At 34.5% G+C, this 13,367-nt stretch overlaps 1 pseudogene; it reads left to right on the forward strand.

The window, feature by feature from the left end:
• The first annotated feature begins 2,731 nt into the window (after positions 1-2,731).
• Positions 2,732-3,293, forward strand: LOC141543928 (coiled-coil domain-containing protein 25 pseudogene; annotated as a pseudogene).
• The last annotated feature ends 10,074 nt before the right edge of the window (positions 3,294-13,367 follow it).

Raw genomic sequence — 13,367 nt, forward strand, 5'->3', positions numbered from 1 at the left:
TTAAAATTGTATTCAATTAAGGCTTTTCATTTTCATTTCATTTTGTGATTCTAACTCTTGGTCATATATTCGTGTCTACAAATTGGAGGGCAGTTATATGACTCAGTAAATAGAACACTAGACTTAGAATCAAGAGGACCTGAGTTTGAAACCAGTCTCAGACACTTACTAGCTTTGTCATCTCTGAGTGACTAAATAACTAAATGACTGAGCAAATCACTTAACCTCTGTTTGCCTTAATCCCCTGGGGAAAAGGCAAACTACTCCAGTGTCTCTGTCAAGAAAATCCCACTTACATCCATCCATGAGTCCTTGAAGAATTGAAGATGACTGAACAACAAATCCAGATTGCTCCCCTAATTTGTTTGTGATATGACCTTTGATAGCTATGTCACATAGAAATTATTTTATACCATTTAGAACTTATCTTGGTATAAATATTCAGGACTATTTTGAGTTGTTTCCCCTAAGAGGTGGGAAGGGATAGTTTGCTTTGTGTCCCAACCCAGGTGCCATGTAGACATGAGCACAAGGCATTTAAAATACAAATCTTGATTTGGCAAGCCTGAGGCTTGTTTTTATATTTCCTCTTTTCTGTTAGTTCTATTCTAATCTTAAATCAGTTAGTCAAGAGTTAATCAACAAACATTTGTTAAATGTTTATGATGTTCCAGGCACTATGCTAAGTGGTGGGGATAAAAAGACAAAAACATGGTCCTTATCCTAAAAAAGCACATATCCTTTTTTCAAAAAACAAATTTTATTCATGTTTTGTTTTTCTTTATATCACCTAAAATTTCCCAATAGTCTTCCCTCTTCTACCACATTATATAACAATAACAATAATAAAATCTTAAAGATAAAAAAAGAAAATAAAGAGAAAAAAATCTATAAAACTAATCAATATACTGCAATATACTGTCAATATCTAGAAATGCTATTCTTTCTACTTTCTTACCTCATTTCATTATCTCCCTTAACATTTTTGTCCAAATGAATTTTTAAATTATTTTATTGAATTATGTAAAGTATTCCTTTGATAATGTGATTAGTATCACATCAAAAATATAAATTAATCTTGGTAATGTCATCCCTTTTCTTACATTGGTGTAGGCCAGCTATGAGAAATGACTATTCTCCCAGCTCTTATTATTCTTTATTTTTTTAAAGAGTACTTTGTAGCCAGATGAAATAATCTTACCTCAATCCTGTTTCTCTCTTCATCTTTGATTCTTTTGATCACCCTCTCCTCTTTCTAGTTTTTCAGGGCACCACTCTCTCCTGGTTCTCCTCCTATCTCCTTCTTAGTTTCCTTTGCTGGATCCTCCTTGAGATCACACCCTATAACCATAGCTGTCCCTCAAGATTCTGTCTTGGGTCCTCATTTCTTCTCCCTATTATACTGTTACACTTAGTGATCTCATCATCTCCCATGGATATAGGCTGATCAGTCTCAAATGTACTTATCCTGTCCCCAACCTTTCAGTCGACCTCTAATTTCACATCTCCAGTAGCCTTTCAGCCATCTCAGACTGGATACTCCATATACATCTCAAATTGAACATGTTCAAAACACATCTTATCTTTTCCACAGCCTCACTCCTTGCCTACTTTCTTTCTGCAAGGAACCACCAGCCTGGCCTTCTTGTTATTCCACAAATGAGACATTCCATTTTTTGAACTCCAAGCATTTTTTGTGCTATGCCCCATGCCTGGAATGCTTTTCCTCCTCACTATCTCCTGGCTTCAAGTCCCAACTAAAATCCTTTGTTTTACTAAAGTCTTTCTTAACTCCTCTTAATTCTAGTGTCTTCCCTCTCCTAATAATTTCCTATTTATTCTGTATAAAGCTTGCTTTAAATATATATGTATGTATATATATATATATATATATATATATATATATATATATATATATATATATATACATGTTTGCTGTTGAAGGCAGAGACTGTCTTTTGCCTGGCACATAATAGAAGCTTAATAAATATTTATTAATGGATTAGTTTACCTCAATAATTCTTTGCTTTTTAAATTTTGTTAATATATGTTTTAGGGACATAAATTTTCCTCTGAGAACTATTTTAGCTGCATCCTAGAAATTTTGATCTTTTGTTTCATCATCACCATTTTATTTCACATAATTTTAAAGCATTTTATTTTCAGAATATATGCATAATTTTCAACATTCACCCTTGTAAAACTTTGTATTCCAATTTTTTCACTCTATTCCCCCCACCTCCTCCTCTAGACAGAAAGTAATCCAATATGTTAAATATTTCACATAATTTTGATTATTTATATGATGTTCTTTTTATTTAGGAGTTTATGTCTCCATATATATTTGCCTCTTTTGTTTATGTACCCCGAACTGATTGCTAATTTCATTTTGTTAAGGTCTACAGTATACATTATTTACTTATATATAACATATATAATATAAATGTATTATATTATATATAATAACTCAGTTCCCTAATATACAACCAATTTTTGGTAAAATTTCCTTTGATTCTGAGAAATATGCAAATTCTTTTGTAGTCCCTTCGAGAAGATACCACATGTTTTTTAGCTCTATTTTCTCTAATGTAGCAGTTCTCAGACTTTTTGTTCTTAGTATTATCAAGGACTAGGACTGACAGATTGACTGATGCATAGATTTGGTTCTGCTTCCTGGATGTCACTCTAAATTCCTGTCTTGGAGCAAAGCTTGACCTGAAGCTCCCATGACATGGTGGTCTACTTCACCAGCCATGATGATTCATCTGTTATATTATTTGTATGGGAAAGGATAAATATGAAACTGAAGATCTAATAAAGCATGGTTGGCCAGAAGATATTTGGCATTTAGGGTTACACCAGGGAGAGGGTAGAAGACATTTCAAAGAAAGTGATGGTGAACTGTGCACATCTTGTGAGAACCAAGAACAAAATGAACAATGTGTAGCCATATGTACTGTGGTCTAACCTGAAGAATATAGCAGACATGAATGTGGATAGACAGAATTTAATAGACAAAAAGAGGTGGAATTTTAACAGTAGAGAAGAAAATAAATGAGATTTTGAATCAATTAAACATGATCAAAATGGTATAATTTGCAGACCTAGTAAACAAAAAGGAATATCAAGACTGAGAAGAGAGGAATGAGAAAAAAACCCAGACCCAAAAAATGAAGAGGAAAGAGAAGAAAAAAATGAAGGAAATAGATGAACTTATGAATCATTCTTCACTAATAAAGTCTGAGAATATGTCTTTAAATCAGGACCGCCATGATTAAAATAAATTTACATAAATGAATAAAATGGACTTTGTGAGTTTTTGAACTGAGACATTTTGATTTTCAGATGTTTCACAATCAAAACGCTGATCTAAAATCTACATGAATATCATTAACTTAGGTGATCTGTGAACCTCTTTCACTTTTTGTTAGTAGAAAATGATCCCATGAATATCAGTGAAACTCAGAAACATCAAAAACATAGATTTAGGAATAAAGAAATGTTTGTGCCAGAAGAACATGTCTTGGCTCCTCATTAAAGGGTTGTTTTTCCTTGACCTTAAGATGGGTTTCTAAAATAATAAATTTGGGAAAGTAGTTTTCATATTATTTTCCTTGAAACAGATATTAAAGAAGAGCCACCTATTTTGTGCGTTTCACCCCCAGTCTATGTTTTGTTTAGTAGGAGGAGGCATTTGGGGTCAGTGTTTTCTCACATTCACCAACTGGAAACAGATATGTATGGGGTTTGAAATTATAAGGATTTGGCCTATGCATTTTTGAACTAAAGGAATAAAGAGGGATTTAATTACTCTTTGTATTGCTCAACTTATTCAAGGAAAGATTTAATATTCATATTCTGCTGTAATTTATTATTTTATCATAGTGATCCTGTGATCTCTTAAAATTAAGCTCTCAGGTCCTAGCTTTTTCAGGATCCAGGAAGTCATCCATTGGTGATCATATTTATCATATTAAACAATATTAATGTTTGTCCTGGCACACACTGAGAATTCTGTTCAATTATGCAGCTTCTAAGCTTGTATTGTTTCTTAACATTCAGGAATCTGAGACCTCAATCCCATTTGTTCCAATCTGGTATAATAAGGCATGTTACGTGACCCAAAACACTTTTAAATGCAATGAATAATCTCAGACCCCTCCAAAATATACTTCAATGTTTTATTACTTTAAAAAACTCTATAGCAACCAAAGTATGATGATAGATTTAGGGATTCACCAAGGATAGTCAGATAATTGTAGTAATGCTTTCCAAACTTCTTTCTAAATTTGTAATCCTCATTTCAAAGGTGATACTGTTTTTTATCTAATGAATGCAGAAGAGACAAATAACCATGATGCAATTATGATACCAGAAAAAAAATTGGAAGGATAGAGAATTCAATATTTAATCAAATGGGCCAGCTTTGTTTCCTTGAAGACATTGAAGGATTACTCCATAGTTGTGACACTAGACTCTATAGATTTTTCCCCTTGACTTAGAATACTAGGTGGCAGTTTTATATAGAATAATTGGTGGTTTTATGTGGGTCCTACAGTTGCATCATCTCATCTCTAACGACTTTAGTGATTGGTGTCCAATAAAAGAAAAAATGAAAGAGAAGAAAAACTGCAAGGTAAGCAGTAACTTAGGTTTACCTTTTAGCCTGTCTCTATCTAGACTCTCACAATTTATGAATCTGTGTCCTAAACAGCAACAAAAAAAATCCTTGACCTAAAGGTACTGCAGCTAAAGCAATTCAGTGCATTTGCAGAGACCTCTGTGCAGAGTGATTTAAGAGACCTGTATTTCCAAAGGTGATGTGTAAAGTTGGGCAGGAAAAAATAATGTGATTCCAGATTACTGGGTACAGCTTGGGTATGGGATGGGTGGCTTCTAGAAAGTAGTGATTTCCTCTGTAATCTCTAAACACAGGATTTTACCATTAGGAAAGAATAAGGTATCATCACTGAAGATGGAAAATATTATTGAGGACCCCAAAGAGCTTTCATTTAAGTGGGTTATATCTATTGATATTTGCTGTTAGAAATTTAAATGGGCACATTAAAAATATTAATTTAAAATAACAAAACTAACATTACATGTTTACATAAATAACATCTTATATAACAAAACTAACATTACATGTTAATATAAATAACATCTTATGAACGTAACTATATTTTCCAAAAAGAAAAATCATTTTATAAGAAGAGTAGCATTTATGTAAATCTCTTTACTAAAAGACAAATGGATTTTCATATCTACTTCTGCATCCAATTTTTGTTATTTTGGCTGAATAAAGAAAAAATCTGGATAAAGAAAATGAAATCTGAATAAGAAAACCTGGCCTCACAGAGATATGCAGTTGGAAAATGAAAGTTATTTTAATAGGCAAATAATGTCATATTATAAAAATATCTGACCTTGAAGACCTTCTGAAAGGGTCTTGGATACCCTAAGAATTCATAGATAACCCTTTAAGAATTTAACAGTTTCTTTAGTTCTATATTTTCACTTTTATTTATATTTGTGTTCTTCAAAAGCAGTGAGGGATATTAAAATCTCCTACCACTAATATATTACTATTTATGTCTTCTTGTAATTCAGCTATTTTTTAATTTACAAATTTAAATGCATTTGGAGCATTGAAGTTTAATATTGACATTGCCTAAGGTTCCTTTTAGCATATTATTTCTTTGCTTATCTCTATGTTGCGAGAAGGGGTTTTTTATTATTAATTTGGTTTTGTTTTGTTTTGTTCTGTTTTTACTTTGTCTGAATGTGAGATTGCCATGCCTGCTTCTTTGAATTCATTTTTTTTTCCTTCATTAATTGTCAGCTTTAGGTTTTCAGGGTATGTCACTTTGCAGGTAGGTTTTGTCCTGATCTCCCTTAAAATTCTGAATAGATTATTCTATTCCCTATAGAGAGTTCTGGTGATTGCAGAATAGTCTTGTATTGTTCAAATTTCTTTTTCTTTACATTTACATTTCTCCAGATTGCAGGCAGAATTTGTGGTTTATCATTAGGCTTGTTAATACAGTACAGAGGGAGTAAGGGAAGAGTTCAACTCTGTTATAAGGCCAAGGGTCGACTTTAACAATCCTACCAGCATGTGGTCATTAAAGGATAAGGGACTGCTAAATGAGCATATTATCTCTACTATTAACTCATTGATTATGATCACTTTAGGGTGCTTGATATCTTAGATGGTGGAGATAGTTGAAATCTATCTCATGAAATCTCACTCATAATTCTTATTTGGGGAAAGTTTGAGGTCATAATGATCTGAGAATGTACTTAATCCTCCCATGGAACATATATTCTGATTGGAGAGACATGTAAATAAGCTATACACAGAGAAAATGAAAATAGTCTTAGAGGGGATGGAACTAGTAGCTGTGTCCCCCATAAAAGTTCTCCAGCAAAAGGTGGGGCTTCAGCTGAGGGTTGAAGGATGTCAGTGAAACAAAGAAGAGGCAGAGCATTCAAGGCATAGAGACCACTTATGCAAAGGCAGGGAGCTGGAAGTGTCATGTTCTGCAAATAGGCCACTGTAGCTGGATCACAAAGTCTGTGGAGAGGTTTAAGGTATAAGAAGGTCAGAAAGGCAAGAAGGGGCCAGGTTATGAAGATCTTTAAATATCAGAAGGCTTTATATTTTATCTAGGTGGTAATAGGGAATCTCTGGGGCTCATTAAGCAGAAGCAGTGAGAGAAACAAGTGCGGTAGAGGCGGGTAGTGATAAAAGTTAAACTTATGCTTTAGAAAAATTACTGGCAAAGTATGTAATGGAATGGCAAGAGAATTGACTGGTTGGAAGTCTTTATTGCAGAAGTCCAGATAAAAGACAGAGACAGAGACAAAGAGAGACACAGATAGAGACAGAGAGAAAGACAGTGGCAGAAACAGACAGAGAGAGACAGAGATAGAGAGGGAAGAAGGGAGGGTCAGGGAGAGGGGGAGAGAGAGAGAGAGAGAGAGAGAGAGAGAGAGAGAGAGAGAGAGAGAGAGAGAGAGAGAGAGAGAGAGAGAGAGAGAGAGAGAGAGAGAGAGAGAGAGAGAGAGAGAGAGAGAGAGAGAGAGAGAGAGAGAGAGAGAGAGAGAGAGAGAGAGAGAGAGAGAGAGAGAGAGAGAGAGAGAGAGAGAGAGAGAGAGAGAGAGAGAGAGAGAGAGAGAGAGAGAGAGAGAGAGGAAACTATGAAGGTAGAAAAGAATTAGCAATGTAACAAATATGTGGGATGAATGATAGTGAGGAATTAAGGAATGGCAGATGACTAAGTGGTGCTTTCTTTGACAGTAAAAGGATTTGGGTGGAAAGGTTATGAGTTCTATTTTGGACCAGTTGATTTTGGGATGTTTATAAGATATTCAGTTCAAGATGTCCAAGAGGCAGTTGGAGATGTGTGATGAAAACTCAACAGAGATACTAAGACTGGATATTTCATTCCTAGAACCATCTCCTTAGAGATGATAATAGAACTAACAAAAACTGATAAGATCAACAAGGGAGAAAGTATAGAGGAAAAAAGGATCCCTAGAGAGAGCCTTGGGAGATTCCCACAGTCAATGAATCACATGAAATACTAGCAAGGGAAACTGAGCTTGATAGTATTTGTCTTAGCAGTAAGACCAAAAAAGAGAACCATTTGAGAGCAATGTCATAAAATCTTAAAGGAGAAAATATTTAGAGGGAAAAGATTGTGTCAAATGCTACAGAGAATTCAAAGATCAGAATAGAGAAAAATTATTAGATTCTGCAATTAAAAGATCATTGATTACTTTTGTAAAGGACAACTTCAGTTGAGTGATGAGATTAGAAGTCATACTGCTTAGAGTTTAGAAGGAAGTTAGAGAAGGAGAAATGGAAGCATCAATTGCAGAAGTCTCTCAAAGGGTTTAGCCATGAAGGGATACAGGATGATGGTTTATGAAAATGGTTCACTCAAGAAATGGCCTGGAATGGGTATTCTGAAATGGATATAACTGAGGCTTAGCTATAATTTTTTGAATCTGAGAAGTAAGGGGTTTTTTTGGTCAGAGATGAGCAGTACTGGAGGATGTGAAAGCAACTAAGTGCCATCATCATGCATAGAGCACTGAACCTGGAATGATCACGATCAGAGTTTAATTCTAATCTTAGATGACTACTAGCTATATGACCCTGGGCAAGTCATGTAACCCCTTTGCATGATGGTGCACAAAATCCTTCCTTTTTTTTCCTCAGTAAAATAATTTGTTTTTATGCTAAGGAATTTCATTCTTGGGAGCTTCATATTTTTCATGATATAACTTCCCTCTAAGATAAAATACATAAACTTTTCCAGCTTTTAAAATCCTTCCCAACTTGTCCTTTATCTTTCCAATCTCATTCCCACATTTTTATTGTTCTGTCATTCAGCCTTGTCAGATACTTCATGACTCTTTAAGTTAGTTTCCTAGCAAAGATAGTGGAGTAGTTTGCAATTTCCTTCTCCAGTGTTTGAGAGCAAACACAGGTTAAATGATTTGCTCAGGTCACACAGTTAATAAGTGTCTGAAGCCAGAATTTAATTCAGATGTTCCTGACTCCAGACCAGAGACTTGATCACTTAGCTGCCACCCAGATTCTTCAGTAGAGCCAAAATGACCTTTTCTCTGTTCCTCACACATGGTAATCCACTTCTCATCTCTGTGCTTTCCTACAGATCATTTTTCATATCTGAAATGCATTCCTTATTCATCAAATTCCTCTTTTCAAGACACAGCTCAAGAACTTCTATGTGAAGGCTTTTTTGATATCTCCAAGTGCTAAGGCTGTCTTTCACTGATTACTTTTTATTAATTTTATATTTGTTTTGTCCATACTTCTATGTGTACATGTTGTCTCCCCAAATAAAATGTAAGCTTTTTGATAGTAATAATTGCTCCCAGCAAGAAGAGATAGAAAGAGAAATTCCATTTAAAATAACTGCAGAAAGCATAAAAAAGTGGGAGTCTATCCATTAAAACACACAGAAGAACTATATGAACATAATTACAAAACACTTCACACAAATAAAGACAGATTTAAATAACTGGAGAAATATTAATTACTTATAATAAACTAAATCAATATTGTAAAAATGGCACCATTACATAAATTAATTTACTTAATTTAGTGCCATACCAATCAAACTACCAAAGAATTATGAATTATTTTATAGAACTAGAAAAAAATATCAACAACATTCAAGAATATCAAAGGAATCAATGGGGGGGGGGGAGTAAAGGAAGGCGGCCTAGCCGTGCCATATCTCAAACAATCTGGAACAAGATTAAAAAATAGAGCAATTAGTCAAAGAAATATATTAGATACAGAGTAATATAAATGTCAATGAGCAGAGTAACCTAGTGTTCAATAAACCCAAAGATTCCAGCTATTGAAACATAAACTCACACTATTCAATAAAAACTGTTGGGAAAATGAGGAAGTCTGACAGAAACAAGGCACAGACCACTATCTCACATTATACACCATGACAAATTCAAAATGCATACCTGATACAAACATAAAGGGTAATATCATAAATAAATTAGGGAAGCATGAAAAAAATAGTCACCTGTCAGATCTACAGATAAAGGAAGAATTCATGACCATATAAGATATAGACAAGATCACAGGAAGTACAATGGGAAATTTTGATTACATTAAATCAAAAAGGTTTTGTACAAATAAAAACAATGCAGTCAAAATTAGAAGCAAGAAAACTGAGGTAGCAGTTTTTCTAATAAAATATATAAGGAAAATATATATCCTTAGATATATAAGGAAAAGAGCCAAATTTATAAAATAATATGAACTTATTCAGGCCAATTCCAATAGACTTGTGATGGAGAGAGCCATTTTTAACCAGAGACAGGATTATGGGGACTAAAGATAGATCACAATATAGTAGTTTCACCTTTTTTGTTGTTGCTGGGTTTTTTGTTTTTGTTTTTTTTTTGCTGAGGCAATTGGGATTAAGTGACTTGGCCAGAGTCACACGCTAGGAAGTGTTAAGTGTCTGAGGCTGAAATTGAACTCAGGTCCTCCTGACTTCAGGGCCAACACTGTATCCACTGTACTATCTAACTGCCCCTGCTTGTTTTTTTTTTTTTTCCTATTATTTTTTCCTTCTTTAATCTGATTTTTCTTGTGCAGCTTGATAAATGTGGAATTATGTTTAGAGGAATTATACATATTTGCTGTTTAGGGGAGAAGAGAGGGAGAAAATATAGAACACAAGGTTTTGCAAAGGTGAGTATTGAAAGTTATCTTTACATGTATTTTGATAAATCTATTATTATTTAAAAATATAAGTCATTCCCAATTGATAAATCATAAAAAGATATGAAAAGGCAGTTTTCAGAAAAAGCCAAAGCTACCAATAGACATATGAAAAAATGTTCTATATCACTAATAATCACAGAAATGCAAATTAAACAATTCTAAGCTCTCTACCTCATACTAGATTGGTGAATATGACAGAAAGGAAAATGACAAATGCTGGAATTGATGTAGAAAAATAGGCAGACTGCTGGTAGAGCTGTGAAATGGTTTAACCATTTTAAAGAACAATTTGGAACCATGGCATAAAACAGAATACCCTTTGATCTGGCAATACCATTACTAGGTCTGTACCCCAAAGAGATTTTATTTATTTATTTATTTATTTTTAGGTTGATTTATTTATTTTCAATACACATTGCTTTATGAATCATTGTTGGGAGGAAAAAAATCAAAACAAAAGAGAAAAACCATGGGAGAGGGGGAAAAAAAAACAGAAAAAAATAAGTGAACATAGCATGTGTTGTTTTACATTCAGTCTCCATAGTTCTTTTTCTGGATGCAGATGGCATTTTCTGTCCAAAGTCTATTGAGATTGCTTTGGATCACTGAACCACTAAGAACCAAATCTTTCATAGTTGATCATTTCACATTCTTGCTGTTATTGTGTATAATGTAACCCAAAGAAGTTTTAAAAAATAAATAAATAAATAAACCCAGGACCTTCTCGTGTTAAAAAAATATATATTTATATCAAGTTTGGGGTGTTTTTGTGGTGGCAAAGAATTGGAAACTTAGTACTTGACCCTTAATTGGGGAATAGTCAAACAAATCAAAGTATATAATTATGATGAAATACTGTTGTGCTTTAAGAAATGATGAAGGGAATAGTTTCAGAAAAACCTAGAAAGAGTTTATGGACTTATGCAAAGGAAGCAACAATATTTTATACATAGCAATATTGTAACAATAATCAATTGTGGAAAACTTAGCTAGTTTGATCAATACAATATTCCACAATTCCAAAGGACTCATGATGAAAAATGTTATCCTCCTCTAGAAATAAGTGATAAATTTTGAGTGTTATAATGAAGCTTTTTTTTTTTTTTTCACTTTTTAAAAACCATGTGAGCTAATGTAAAAAGGTTTTGGATGCATATACATATCATATTACATGTATATCACACCCACACACAAAATGGAAATTATATATTTTTTTTTAGTGAGTGGGAGAGGAATTAAGACAGAATTTATAACTGAAAACAAAAATCTAAAAAAATTCTTTCATTCTTTTTGTCTGTATGCCTAAGACCTAATACAATGTGTCTGACATTTGTAGGTGTTTAATAAATCTTCATTGATCGACTTCACCTGCAGAATTTTAGGCCTACCTAAATTTTCTGACATCTTCAATATATACTCTCCCAAAATATAGAGTACAGATTTCTCTTCTCTAATAAATGCCCCCAAATAGATTGGTTATTATTACACTCCTACCTACCCATCCCTTCCAAAGATTCCTATCATTTCTCCTTCAGCAAGCAATTCTTGGTCAGAATCAGATCCAGAAAAACAGGTATTGGTGAACTTATCATTACAGCAAGCAAATAATTTAGTTTTTCTGCTCTATTAGTTTCTTTTCTTTTGCCAAAAGTTTCCAACAGCTGGCTAGATAATTGAAGCACCATACAACTCCCTCCCACCACCACTACTATATAATGCCTCTGCACTAGGCTTATAATCTGTTTATCTGACTTTTAATCTTTTCTAGCCATTTGGTCTGTAGTATACTCTAGTGGACAACAAGCTAAATAAATACCATCATTTTCTTTATTCAGTCTCTCTATCTCACCTTCCTGGTTTTCCTGATCTGGATACTCTCCAGTTTTTCAAAGTCTTTTTTAGTCTACAGGCAACCCTTTCTCCTGCCAGCAACCTCAAAGTGTTTTGTTATGAATTTCCTGTAATGACTTGGACAAAGTACCTTAGAACCTCTATGAGCCTCATTTTATCTATCTGTAAAATTTAATTGGACTCAATAATAAAATCTTATATTCTAAAATACTTTATAGTTTACAAAGCGCTTTCCTTAATATATCACTATAAGATCCATTACAGATCTCTAGGAAATGACTCTTAAAATATGCCATTCTTTACTTACCTGCAACATAAAGATGTGATTTGCTTTATTTGGATACTTAGTATCAGTGCAAACATCTACAGATTCTTTACGTAAGCATCTCTGCCACATAATTTTGGCCTTAGACTAGAAACTCTAGGGGTAGATACTATGTGTTTTTCTCCTGAAGTAACCAGTGCAGATAAACAGATAAAGACCTAGGAGAGAGAGAGAGAGAGAGAGAGAGAGAGAGAGAGAGAGAGAGAGAGAGAGAGAGAGAGAGAGAGAGAGAGAGAGAGAGAGAGAGAGAGACAGAGAGAGAGAGAGAGACAGAGAGACAGAGAGAGAGAGACAGAGAGAGAGAGAGAGACAGAGAGACAGAGACAGAGAGAGAGACAGAGAGAGACAGAGAGAGAGAGAGACAGAGAGAGACAGAGAGACAGAGACAGAGAGAGAGACAGAGAGAGAGAGAGAGAGACAGAGAGAGAGAGAGAGAGAGACAGAGAGAGACAGAGAGAGAGACAGAGAGACAGAGAGAGAGACAGAGAGAGACAGAGACAGAGACAGAGAGACAGAGAGAGAGAGAGAGACAGAGAGAGACAGAGAGAGAGACAGAGAGACAGAGAGACAGAGAGAGACAGAGACAGAGAGAGACAGAGACAGAGAGAGACAGAGAGAGACAGTGAGAGAGAGAGAGACAGAGAGAGAGAGAGACAGAGACAGAGAGACAGAGACAGAGAGAGAGACAGAGAGAGAGAGACAGAGACAGAGACAGAGAGACAGAGACAGAGAGACAGAGAGAGAGAGAGAGACAGAGACAGAGAGAGAGAGAGACAGAGAGACAGAGAGACAGAGAGAGAGAGACAGAGAGAGACAGAGAGAGAGAGAGATAGAGAGAGACAGAGACAGAGAGAGAGAGACAGACAGAGATAGAGAGAGACAGAGAGAGAGACAGAG

The sequence above is a fragment of the Sminthopsis crassicaudata genome, chromosome 5, assembly GCF_048593235.1.
Source record: "Sminthopsis crassicaudata isolate SCR6 chromosome 5, ASM4859323v1, whole genome shotgun sequence".
NCBI classification, from domain to species: domain Eukaryota; kingdom Metazoa; phylum Chordata; class Mammalia; order Dasyuromorphia; family Dasyuridae; genus Sminthopsis; species Sminthopsis crassicaudata.